The sequence below is a fragment of the Hemitrygon akajei genome, unplaced genomic scaffold, assembly GCF_048418815.1.
Source record: "Hemitrygon akajei unplaced genomic scaffold, sHemAka1.3 Scf000080, whole genome shotgun sequence".
NCBI classification, from domain to species: domain Eukaryota; kingdom Metazoa; phylum Chordata; class Chondrichthyes; order Myliobatiformes; family Dasyatidae; genus Hemitrygon; species Hemitrygon akajei.
Window position 1 is genome coordinate 1,338,091 of NW_027331966.1, and position 13,688 is coordinate 1,351,778.

General features: G+C 44.4%; 2 protein-coding genes across 4 annotated transcripts in view; one reads left to right on the forward strand and one right to left on the reverse strand.

Annotated features, from left to right (window-relative positions):
• The window catches only part of LOC140722568 (uncharacterized), a 424,481-nt gene that overhangs the window by 362,394 nt on the left and 48,399 nt on the right, over positions 1-13,688 (forward strand). The gene's annotated exons all lie outside the window — the stretch shown is intronic.
• LOC140722569 (uncharacterized) overlaps positions 1-13,688 on the reverse strand; it is a 196,381-nt gene that overhangs the window by 181,769 nt on the left and 924 nt on the right. For all 3 annotated transcript variants that reach the window (XR_012097667.1, XR_012097668.1, XM_073037275.1), the window contains exon 2: positions 12,903-13,049. The gene's annotated coding sequence lies outside the window, so the exon portion shown is untranslated. The remainder of the gene's footprint in view (positions 1-12,902; positions 13,050-13,688) is intronic.

The window sequence follows — 13,688 nt, forward strand, 5'->3', positions numbered from 1 at the left end:
TCACACAAAATGCTGGAGGAACTCTGCAGTTCAGGCAGCAACTAAGCGGCGGAGTACACAGGCTAGGCATGCTGAAGGGGATCTGCCTAAACGTTGTCTATTTATTCCTCTCCACAATTGTTGCCTGACTGTTGATTTCCATCAGTATTTTGCAGAAATTAACCACCTTTTTTTTGATCAACCAGTTTCCAAATACTTCTAATCTTTCACTTTTAACCACATCGTGCTGGTCTTATTCGTCCTCCTCCTCTGGACCCCATCTCTCTCTGGAGCCCCTGACTCAGGCTGGCAACACTTCGGTTTCTGACTCTGCACCATCGAAGATTCACTCGCGAGTCTGCTGTCAGACTTTAGAGGTGCATTGAATTGCGAGACCGCAGGTTCTTTTACTGAGAGAGATCGAGAGAGAGAGGACGTCAAAACCACAGAGAGCTCATCGTCTTATTCACCCTGGAGAAAATCATGTAGGTGTATGAATTTCAGCCCAGGGCTGAAACGGCTAACACAAGGGGGAATAGGTTTAAGTTGCTTGGAAGTAGGTACAGGGGAGGTGTCATTCATAAATTTTATAAGCAAAGAGTGGTGTGTGTGTGGAATGCACTGACAGCAACAGTGACAGAGCCGGATACAATAGGGTCTTTTAAGAGACTCTCAGATAGGTACATGGAGCTTAGGAAAATAGAGGGCTACGCGGTAGGGTAATTCTAAGCAGTTTCTAGAGTAAGTTACATGGTTGGCACAGCAATGTCGGCCAAAGCATCTGTAATGTGTTGTAGATTTCTATGTTTCTATGAAATTCACGGGAAATCTCCTATCCCACGGAGTGGTGACTAGTTGCAACCTGTCATCTCAGGGAGAGTGAGAAGGGAACGGCAGGGGTAGATTTTCATATACTGATATGGAACAGAAACATGGGCAGGGACCAGATGGGCCGAGTGGCGTTTCTTGTGTACATTGTGAGTGTGGTAGAAACAGTAAGTACCTGAGACATGGGATTTGACACAGAACTGATTTATCTTTCACAGATACACAATATTAAACACCAGTCTAGTTTAAGGCTAACATCAGTAGAACAGACTCCTCCAATGCTCAGTGACCAGGGTTCAGTCCTGGGTGAGATGAGAAGCCGCAAGAACTGGAGAATCTGACAGTAACAGTCCCTCATGAACCTGCAGCTGCCTTCAGTCACCGTGATGGTTAAACATTTAACACAGAGAAGATTAGACCTTCCTCCCTGATGTAGGAGCGCTCAGACCGAAGATGTGGGGGAGAAGGAAAAAAAAAAGATAATAAAGTTGTTTGCACAGTTAGGGATAAACAGAGAGGAAGAGGTAGAGAGTTTCTTAAATGCATCTATTTTAATGCTAGGAGCATTGTAAGAAAGGTAGATCAGCTTAGAGCATGGATTGATAACTGGAAATATGATGTTGTATTTATTAGAGAAACATGGTTGCAGGAGGGGTGTGATTGGCAACTAAATATTCCTGGATTTCGTTGCTTCAGGTGTGATAGAATTGGAGGGGCAGGAGGGGGAGGTGTTGCATTGCTTGTCTGAGAAAATATTACAGCATAGACATTGACAGGATAGATTACAGGGCTCGTCTAGGGAGCCATTTTTGGTGGAATTGAGGAATGGGAAAGGTGTAGTGACACTTATAGGGTGGTATCATAGACCACCTAATCGGGAGCGAGAATTGGAGCAGCAAATTTGTAAGGAGATAGCAGATACTTGTAGTAAGCACAAGGTTGTGATTGTGGGAGATTTTAATATTCCACAGATAGAAACATAAAAAATAGATGCAGGAGTAGGCCAAAGTGAATAACGTCACATTTATCCACATTAAATTGCATCTGCCTTGAATTTGCCCACTCACCTAACCGAGCCAAGTCACCCTGCATTCTCCTCACAGCTAACACTGCCGCCCAGCTTCGTGTCATCCGCAATCTTGGAGATGCTGCATTTAATTGCCTCGTCTAAATCATTAATATATATTGTAAACAACTGGGGTCCCAGCACTGAGCCTTGCAGTACCCCACTGCTGACTGCCTGCCAATCTGAAAAGGTCCCATTTATTCCCACCCTTTGCTTCCTGTTTGCCAACCAATTCTCTATCCACATCAATACCATACCCCCAATAACATGTGCTTAAGTTTGCACACTAATCTCCTGTGTGGGACCTTGTCAAAAGCCTTTTGAAAATCCAAATATACCACATCCACTGGTTCTCCCCTATCCACTCTACAAGTTACATCTTCAAAAAATTCTATAAGATTTATCAGACATGATTTTCCTTTCACAAATCCACGCTGACTTTGTTGGATGAATTCACCTCTTTCCAAATGTGCTATGATCACATCTTTGATAACCGACTCTAGCACTTTCCCCACAACCGATGTCAGGCTAACCCGTCTATAATTCCCCGGTTTTTATCTCACTCCTTTTTTAAAAAGTGGGGTCACATTAGCCACCTTCCAATCCTCAGGAACTAATCCAGAATCTAAGGAGTTTTGAAAAATTATCAATAATGCATCCACTATTTCTTGGGCTACTTCCTTAAGCACTCTGGGAGGCAGACCATCTTGCCCTGGGGATTTATCTGCCTTTAATCCCTTCAATTTACCTAACACCACTTCCCTACTAACATGTATTTCCCTCAGTTCCTCCATCTCGGTCCCCTACTATTTCCAGAAGATAATTTATGTCCTCCTTAGTGAAGACAGAACCAAAGTAGTTATTCACTTGGTCCGCCATATCCTTGTTCCCCATGATCAATTCACCTGTTTCTGACTGTAAGGTACCTACATTTGTCTTAACCAATCTTTTTCTTTTCACATATCAATAAAAGATTTACAGTCAGTTTTTATGTTCTCTGCCAGCTTTCTTTTATAATCTTTTTTCCCTTTCCTAATTAGGCCCTTTGACCTCCTCTGCTGGACTCTGAATTTCTCCCAGTTCTCAGGTATGTCACTTTTTCTGGCTAATTTACTATCCCTGATTTCCCTTGTCAGCCACGGGTGCACTACCTTCCCTGGTTTATTCTTTTGCCAAATTGGGATGAACACTTGTTGTAGTTCATCCATGCAATCTTCAAATGCTTGTCATTGCATATCCACCATTAACCCTTTAAGTATCATTTGCCAGTCTAGCTTAGCTAATGCACATCTCATACCTTCAAAGTTACCCTTCTTTAAGTTCAGAACCTTTGTTTCTGAATTAACTATGTCACTCTCCATCTTAATGAAGAATTCCACCATATTATGGTCACTCTTACACAAGGGGCCTCGCATGACAAGATTGCTAATTAACCCTTCCTCATTGCTCAATACCCAGTCTAGAATGGCCTGCTCTCTAGTTGGTTCCTCGACATGTTGGTTCAGAAAACCATCCCGCACACATTCTAAGAAATCCTCTTCCTCAGCACCCTTACCAATTTGATTCACCCAATCTATATGTAGATTGAAATCACCCATTATAACTGCTGTTCCTTTTGTGCACGCATTTCTAATTTCCTGTTTAATGCCATCCCCAACTTCACTACTACTGTTAGGTGGCCTGTACACAAATCCCACCAGCGTTTTCTGCCGCTTAGTGTTACGCAGCTCTACCCATATCGATTGCTCATCCTCCAGGCTAATGTCCTTCCTTTCTATTGCGTTAATCTCTTCTCTAACCAGCAATGCTACCCCACCTCCTTTTCTTTCCTGTCTATCCCTCCTGAATATTGAATATCCCTGGATGTTGAGCTCCTATCCTTGGTCACCCTGGAGCCATGTCTCTGTGATTCCAACTATATCATATTCATTAATAACTATCTGCACATTCAATTCATCCACCTTATTACGAATGCTCCTTGCATTGACACACAAAGCCTTCAAGCTTGTTTTTACAACACTCTTAGCCCTTATACAATTATGTTGAAAAGTGGCTCTTTTTGATTTTTGCCCTGGATTTGACTGCCTGCCACTTTTACTTTTCACCTTACTACTTTTTGCTTCTACTCTCATTTTGCACCCCTCTGTCTCTCTGCACTTGTTCCTATCCCCCTGCCACATTAGTTTAAATCCTCCTGAACAGCAGTAGCAAACGCTCCCCCTAGGACTAGCAGGAGGGACAGCCCTCAGTGATTCCTGTGTATGCTCCCTGGAAGCCTCAAGAAATGATAATGATCATGAATCAGGCCCCAGATAGAAAAGAAAAACCAGCACAGTTTGCTCAGTGTGTCCACAGTACTACACAAATGTTTAATGCGACTCCGCAAGATTTATTCAGTCTCTGCTGCATGATTCTCTCAGCTGCTGAGGGGCGGAAATGGAAGGCAGAATTGAGATACCAAACCTATCAGGAGTTACAGGTGGGAAACCATAACGAGAATGAACAGACAGACCAGATTATTCAAGCCTTGGAAAGGGCTCTCCAGCAACCTGTAAACATCACTAAAGTACCTGAATGCAAACCTAAGCCTGGGGAATCAGGACCAGACTATTGAGAGCGATTTGTGGCCTGCTACGGCACCTTCGCAGGAGACCAAGCCTTTAATGCAGGAGACAGCCCAGATATAAATCAATTGTGATGAGGCATCCCACTACCACACGCTCTTTTAGAAAGTGGACTCCTGAAGCTGAACAGGCCCTGAGAGACTGCTTCGGTACTACTAACTGGGATGTACTGCAAGGGGGGCTCTGTGGGGGCGTTGAGGAGGTCACTGAATGCACAACGGACTATATTAATTTTTGTGTGGATGCCGTTGTTCCTGTTAGAACTGTTCGTTGCTATCCCAATAATAAGCCCTGCATCACTAGTCACATCAAAGGCCTCCTAAACCAGAAGAAGAGGGCCTTTAAAGATGGTGATCGGTTGGAGCTTAAAAGAGTTCAGAAGGAACTCAGAGTACAGATAAGGGGGGCAAAGGAGCAGTATAGCAGGAAGCTAGAACAAAAGCTGCAGAAAAAAAGCATGAAGGAGGTGTGGGATGGGATGAAGATCATCACCGGATGTGGTGCAAAGTGGGGGGCAAACATAAGTGGAGATGTGGAGAAAGCGAAACAGCTGAACAACTTCTTCAATAGGTTCGACAGCACAATCTCACCCTCACCGCAGAACTCCACACCAGGCTTACTTCCCTCACAGGAAAATAGCCACTCACAGGAGACCTGGCCCACGCCCAGGATTACGGCTGCACAGGTGGAAGGTCAACTGAGGAAGATCTGTACCAGCAAGGCGGCTGGACCGGATGGAGTTTCCCCACGATTACTGAGGGCCTGTGCGACTGAACTGGGAGAACCACTACTACGCATCTTCAACATGAGTCTAGATCAGAGAAGAGTACCCAGACAGTGGAAAACTTCCTGTATTGTCCCGGTACCGAAGAAACCACAACCAAAGGAGTTGAATGACTTCAGACCTGTTGCCTTGACGTCGCACGTGATGAAGACCATGGAGCGGCTGATAATACAGAATCTGAGGCCACAAACCAGGCACGCCCGGGATCCGCTTCAGTTTGCGTATAAGGAGAAGGTGGGAGTGGAGGATGCTATCACGTATTTGCTGCACAAATCACTCTCTCACCTAGATGGGGTCAGTTGTGCTGTGAGGATTACATTCCTTGACTTCTCTAGTGCCTTTAACACCATCCAGCCCAAGATCTTAAAGCACAAACTAACGGAGATGGGAGTAGACTCTCACATGGTGGATTGGATAGTGGACTACTTGACAGATAGACCTCAGTATGTGCGGTTGGGAGACTGTAGGTCTGACACGGTGGTCAGCAGCACAGGAGCGCCACAGGGAACCGTACTCTCTCCGGTCCTGTTCACCCTGTACACATCAGACTTCCAATATAACTCGGAGTCCTGCCATGTGCAGAAGTTCACTGATGACACGGCCATAGTGGGGTGTGTCAGGAATGGACAGGAGGAGGAGTATAGGAAACTGATACAGGACTTTGTGATATGGTGCAACTCAAACTACCTGCGTCTCAATATCACCAAGACCAAGGAGATGGTGGTGGACTTTAGGAGATCTAGGCCTCATATGGAGCCAGTGATCATTAATGGAGAATGTGTGGAGCAGGTTAAGACCTACAAGTATCTGGGAGTACAGTTAGACGAGAAGCTAGACTGGACTGCCAACACAGATGCCTTGTGCAGGAAGGCACAGAGTCGACTGTACTTCCTTAGAAGGTTGGCGTCATTCAATGTCTGTAGTGAGTTGCTGAAGATGTTCTATAGGTCAGTTGTTGAGAGCGCCCTCTTCTTTGTGGTGGCGTGTTGGGGAGGAAGCATTAAGAAGAGGGACGCCTCACGTCTTAATAAGCTGGTAAGGAAGGCGGGCTCTGTCGTGGGTAAAGTACTGGAGAGTTTAACATCGGTAGCTGAGCGAAGGGCGCTGAGTAGGCTACGGTCAATTATGGAAAACCCTGAACATCCTCTACATAGCACCATCCAGAGACAGAGAAGCAGTTTCAGCGACAGGTTACTATCGATGCAATGCTCCTCAGACAGGATGAAGAGGTCAATACTCCCCAATGCCATTAGGCTTTACAATTCAACTGCCAGGACTTAAGAACTTTTTTTTTAAAGCTATTATTAATGCTTTTTGAGTTAGTGATTTAGATGCATATCATATTATTACTGAGTTAAGTATTGTATGTAATTAGTTTTTGCTACAACAAGTGTATGGGACATTGGAAAAAATGTTGAATTTCCCCATGGGGATGAATAAAGTATCTATCTATCTATCTATCTAATGATGGGAATCTGTCCCCCCAGTTCAATGCCCTACTGCTCCAATGCTTACCAACTAAGTTAGCCAACATGATTAAAACAAATAATATGGATTGGCCTGACAATGACCGAAATCGAATGCGACGAGCTTTGACATATCATTAGCACCCAACTTTCGAATCCCCATCAACCCCGAAGGGAACTAATATTAAAGGTGAATATGCTCAGCGGGAAGAAGGACGCGAGCGGGCTATATCTGAGGAACAGAAATGGGAACAAAAACCTACCAAGGGACAGGTGGGGACAACAACCCGTTTAGAAACTGACGAGAAGATGCTTCCAACCATGAGTGCCAACCCTCAGGAAGAGCCCAATGTAATATTGCAAGTTGCTGGAAATCCGGTTCCATTTATGATTGATATGAGGGCAACCACAACCACTCTCGATCAGGAAATAGTATCGGAAAAGGGATTCCAGCTAACAGACACTACAATCACTCTGTCTGGTTTCGAAGGCACGGAACGTATGTATTCACGTACCCAGCCACTGCAAGTGGAATTCCAGGGGAACCAGTGTGAGGTTTCATTTACAGTCACCACCAGACGGGGGTGTAATCTCGTAGGGAGAGACTTGCTCTGTCCGTTGGAAGTCGAGATTCCATGCACGGACAAGGATATCATGCTGGAACTGCGAACAACTGATAGCTTCCTCAGTTTCTGGACCACCCAGTGGTGGGCACTTTATCTGGACTCCAGTACATTTGAACCCCGTCTGCCAGCGGCCAGCTCTCATGTGACTCTGTGTTATGACCCTACATGGTGCTCAACTGAGGAAAGCTAATATTATGCACCCCTCGAGTGACAGAAATTCCCAGTCACGGTGATTGGACAGGTTAATGTAAGAGACGGCATTGCATTTCTTGCTGAAGGTCCAGATTTCTTTTGGCGACAGACAGGATTGGTGGTTCCCCATACCACCTTCAGGGTTTGCCCTGGGTTCAAGCCAAAGAGCCTAGGGCTCCTTGCCAACACCCTGTCGAAACAGGCCTCCAGCACAGAGGGAGACTGGCAAAACTTTGCCGTGGGCCAACCGATACTGGAAGGAGTCTGAGGTGAAAACAGGACATCTGGCAAGACATTCTTTTAATAGTGACCAAACCCAAGATGTGATACCCCATCTTTGGGCAATTTCAGTCCATGAAGTCAGCCCTCCTGTCCGGATCACAGTGAAGGAAGGACAGACTCTCCCATCCATTCCGCAATACCCCCTCTAGCCTGTCCGGATCACTGTGAAAGAAGGACAGACTCTCCCATCCATTCTGCAATACCCCCTCTAGCCCGTCTGGATCACAGTGAAAGAAGGACAGACTCTCCCATCCATTCTGCAATACCCCCTCTAGCCTGAGGCAACGTTTTATGAGGATGGAAACTTTTGTGGATCGAGCAGGAAAACGACATTCTGACTATGCGATAGTGATGGACAGTGAAGTAATTGAACAGGCATCTTTTGAAGCAGCTGTCTCCGCCCAGAAGGCTGAGCTGTTTGCTCTGACTCGTGCCTGTATCCCAGCAACAGACTAAAGTGGGAACGTTTACACAGACTCCCGTTATGCATTTGGAATTGTACATGACTACGGGGCTCTCTGGGAACGTGGGGATTCCTGACTTCCTCTGGCCACCCCATTAGTAATGCCACCATTGTAAACAACTTACACACCACTCTACAGCTACCTCGAGTTTTGTTCTTCTCAGGGGGATGCCTCTGAGGAGGAGTGAAAACTGTGGTCCCAGATGGGGTGCCAGAAAGACTCCAACATAGGTTTTTGGATCACCCAGCGGGACAGGTTTGTGTTCCTACACAGTTTTTACCAATATTGGCCGATTATATACATAATTGTACACACCTGGGAAAGGAGGGAATGGTTGGTATCCTGTACCCTGCACATCGGGTATGACTCCCTTGACAGGTGGATCTTTTTTGTGTCTACAAGTTGATTTTATTGAATTGCCTAGAGTATATTGCTATAGATACTGCTTAGTTATTATAGATGTGTTTAGTAGATGGATTGAAGCTATTCCAACTACCATTAATACTGCTGTGACTGTTGTGAAGGTATTATTAAGGGAAATAATTCCCAGGTACAAGCCAGAGATGCTGAGTTCAACAATGGCTCACACTTTATGGTGAAAGTAAATGAAAGAGTATGTAACAAACTAGCTATCAAGCAACAATTACACTGTGTACACCACCCACGGGCGTTAGCAGAGTGGAAAGAGCCAATGGCACTCTGAAGAGTAAACTGGCCAGGCTAACAGTGGAGACTGGACTCACTTGCTTGAAGGTCTGACCATTAGCCCGATTCCAAATGAGGGTTACCCCACAGGGGAAAACAGGGCTGTCACCAGCTGAAATCATTTCTGGACGGCCCATGAGGACACCCTGGTAACAAAGTCTCAGGATTAAAGGCAAAGTGAATAAGAATAAGGAACCTTGGTTCTCGATGGATATTTGAACTCTGATAAAGAAGAGAGAGATGTAGATAGATAGAATTGTAAAGCCTAATGGCATTGGGGAGTATTGACCTCTTCATCCTGTCTGAGGAGCATTGTATGTATAAGAAACAGGGAGCAAAGAAGGTACTTGAGTAGTATAAAAAGTGCAAACAAATACTTAGATAGATAGATAGATACTTTATTCATCCCCATGGGGAAATTCAACCTTTTTTCCAATGTCCCATACAGTTGTTGTAGCAAAAACTAATTACATACAATACTTAACTCAGTAAGAATATGATATGCATCTAAATCACTAACTCAAAAAGCATTAATAATAGCTTAAAAAAGTTCTTAAGTCCTGGCAGTTGAATTGTAAAGCCTAATGGCATTGGGGAGTATTGACCTCTTCTGAGGAGCAATGCATCGATAGTAACCTGTCGCTGAAACTGCTTCTCTGTCTCTGGATGGTGCTATGTAGAGGATGTTCAGGGTTTTCCATAATTGACCGTAGCCTACTCAGCGCCCTTCGCTCAGCCACCGATGTTAAACTCTCCAGTACTTTGCCCACGACAGAGCCCGCCTTCCTTACCAGCTTATTAAGACGTGAGGCGTCCCTCTTCTTAATGCTTCCTCCCCAACACGCCACCACAAAGAAGAGGGCGCTCTCCACAACTGACCTATAGAACATCTTCAGCATCTCACTGCAGACATTGAATGACGCCAACCTTCTAAGGAAGTACAGTCGACTCTGTGCCTTCCTGCACAAGGCATCTGTGTTGGCAGTCCAGTCTAGCTTCTCGTCTAACTGTACTCCCAGATACTTGTAGGTCTTAACCTGCTCCACACATTCTCCATTAATGATCACTGGCTCCATATGAGGTCTAGATCTCCTAAAGTCCACCACCATCTCCTTGGTCTTGGTGATATTGAGACGCAGGTAGTTTGAGTTGCACCATATCACAAAGTCCTGTATCAGTTTCCTATACTCCTCCTCCTGTCCATTCCTTACACACCCCACTATGGCCGTGTCATCAGCGAACTTCTGCACATGGCAGGACTCCGAGTTATATTGGAAGTCTGATGTTTACAGGGTGAACAGGGTGTACAGGGTGTAAGGAAGAAATCAGGAGGGCTGAAAGAAGACATGAGGTAGCGTTGGCAGTCAAGGTGAAGGTGAAGAGCTTCCACAGGTATATTAATAGCAAAAGGATAGTTATGGGATAAAATTGGTCCTCTTGAAGATCAGAGCGGTTGGCTATGTATGGAACCAAAATAAATTGGGGAGATGTTAAATGGTTTTTTTGTGTCTGAATTTACTAAGGAAACTGGCATGGAATCAATGGAAATAAGGCAAACAAGTATTGAGGTCATGGAATCTATACAGATAGAAGAGAAGGAGGTGCTTGCTATCTTGAGGTGAGTAGATAAATCTCCAGGACCTGACAGGGTATTCCCTCGGACCTTGAAGGAGACTAGTGTTGAAATTGCAGGGGCCCTGGCAGATATATTTAAAAGTCATTATCTACGGGTGAGGTGCCAGAGATTTGGAGGATAGCTCATGTTGTTCTGTTGTTTAAAGCAGGCTCTAAAAGTAATCCGGGAAATTATAGGCTGGCAAGTTTGATGTCGGTCATGGGTAAATTATTGGAAGGAGTACTAAGAGATAGGATCGACAATTATTTAGATAGACAGAGACTTATTAGGGAGAGTCAACATGGCTTTGTGCCATGTTTAACAAATATATTAGAGATTTTCAAGGCGGTTACAAGGAAAGTGGATGAAGGCAAGGCAGTGGATGTAGTGGACTTCAGTAAGGCCTTTGACAAAGTCCCGCATGGGAGGTTAGTTAGGAAGATTCAGTCACTAGGTATACATGGTGAGGTAGTAAATTTGACTGGGAATTGAGAATGGGAGAAGTCAGAGAGTGGTAGTGGAGGATTGCTACTCTGAGTGGAGGCCTGTGACTAGTGGTGTACCACAGGGATCAATGCTGGGTCCATTGTTATTTGTCATCTATATCAATGATCTGGATAATAATTTGGTAAATTGGATCAGCAAATTTGTTGATGATACAAAGATTGGAGGTGTAGTGCACAGTGAAGAAGGTTTTCAAAGCTTGCAGAGGGATCTGAACCACCTGGAAAAATGGCAGATGTAGTTTAATACAGACAAGTGTGAGGTATTGCACTTTGGAAAGTCAAACCAAGGAAGAACGTAAAAGGTAAATGGCAGGGTACTGAGGAGGGCACTAGAACAGAGGGATCTAGGAATACTGATACAAAATTCCCTAAAACTACCTGTGTCTCAATATCACCAAGACCAAGGAGATGGTGGTGGACTTTAGGAGATCTAGGCCTCATATGGAGCCAGTGATCATTAATGGAGAATGTGTGGAGCAGGTTAAGACCTACAAGTATCTGGGAGTACAGTTAGACGAGAAGCTAGACTGGACTGCCAACACAGATGCCTTGTGCAGGAAGGCACAGAGTCGACTGTACTTCCTTAGAAGGTTGGCGTCATTCAATGTCTGCAGTGAGATGCTGAAGATGTTCTATAGGTCAGTTGTTGAGAGCGCCCTCTTCTTTGTGGTGGCGTGTTGGGGAGGAAGCATTAAGAAGAGGGACGCCTCACGTCTTAATAAGCTGGTAAGGAAGGCGGGCTCTGTCGTGGGCAAAGTACTGGAGAGTTTAACATCGGTAGCTGAGCGAAGGGCGCTGAGTAGGCTACGGTCAATTATGGAAAACCCTGAACATCCTCTACATAGCACCATCCAGAGACAGAGAAGCAGTTTCAGCGACAGGTTACTATCGATACAATGCTCCTCAGACAGGATGAAGAGGTCAATACTCCCCAATGCCATTAGGCTTTACAATTCTACCGCCAGGACTTAAGAACTTTTTAAAAGCTATTATTAATGCTTTTTGAGATAGTGATTTAGATGCATATCATATTTTTTACTGAGTTAAGTATTGTATGTAATTAGTTTTGCTACAACAAGTGTATGGGACATTGGAAAAAAAGTTGAATTTCCCCATGGGGATGAATAAAGTATCTATCTATCTATCTATCTATAAAGTATCTATCTATCTATCTATCTAAAAGTGGCATCACATGTAGATCGGGTAGTAAAGAGAGCTTTTGGTACATTGGCCTTTATAAATCAAAGTACTGAGTATAAGAGTTGGAATGTAATGGTGAGGTTGTATATTGCATTAGTGAGGGGGAATTTGGAGTACTGTGTGCAGTTTTGGTCACCGAATTACAGGAAGAATATTAATAAGGTTGAAAGAGTGCAGAGAAGGTTTACAAGGATGTTGCCGGGACTTGAGAAACTGAGTTACAGAGAAAGGTTGAATAGGTTAGGACTTTATTCCCTGCAGCGTAGGAGAATGAGGGGCGATTTGATAGAGATATATCAAATTATGATGTGTATAGATAGAGTGAATGCAAGCAGGCATTATCCACTGAGGCTAGGGGAGAAAAAAAAACAGAGGACATGGGTTAAGGGTGAAAAGTTTAAAGGGAATATTGGGGGGGGGGGAGCTTCTTCACAACTGTGTCTGACTGGTACTGGCATAACTGGTTCTTCTGGGCACATTCAGTCTCACTCCCAACTATTTCCTACCTTCCTTTGTGCAGCTATGTAATGTCTAAAGGACCAGTGTTTGAGTAAATGAGACTCACCAAACTTTCTCCCGACTGAATCACTGGAATCTCCAAGTCAGATGGGTTCTCTCCAGTTGATGCTCTCAATCCTCGGGCTGGTTCACTTGTTGCTGTTCCCTTGTCTTCAGTCGTGGTTTTTCTTCCAATAAATCTCTCACTGCAGGTCTAACGTTAACATGAAAGATAATGAAGCACGTTAACAATGAAAAGGAGGACCAAACATTTCTGCTTAATGGTACTAGGAACAAAACTCACTGAAATTTAAACGTTGAAGGCAAATATAATGATCTCAGTGAACAATCTTTAATTGTCCCTCACACATCACAAAACAATACGGGATAAGAAGGAGCCATCATTCAGTCATGGTAAGACACAAGACACAGGAACAGAATCAGGTGATTCAATCCATCTGGTCTGCTCCACCACTCAACCATTCAATCATAGCTGATTTTTAATCCAACACCATATTCCTGCCTTCCTCCTGTAACCCTGAAGCTACTCAGCAATCATCAGTATATTAATCTTCACAAATAGACCCAAATGGCAGCCTCAAACAAATTCTGCAGCAACAAATTCCACATATCAGACATCTTTTGGCCAAATTTTTTTTCTCATCTCAGTTTTAAAGGGAAGCAAGTTTATTTTGAGACCGTGCTGTCAGATCACAGACTCTCCGTCTAATGAAAACATCCTCTCCATGTCCACTGTATCCAGGCTTTTCAGCATTCGGTAGGTTTACTTAACCATACATCCCCACACCACCCCCACTGTCCCTCTGAACTCCATTGAGCACAGGTCCAGAGC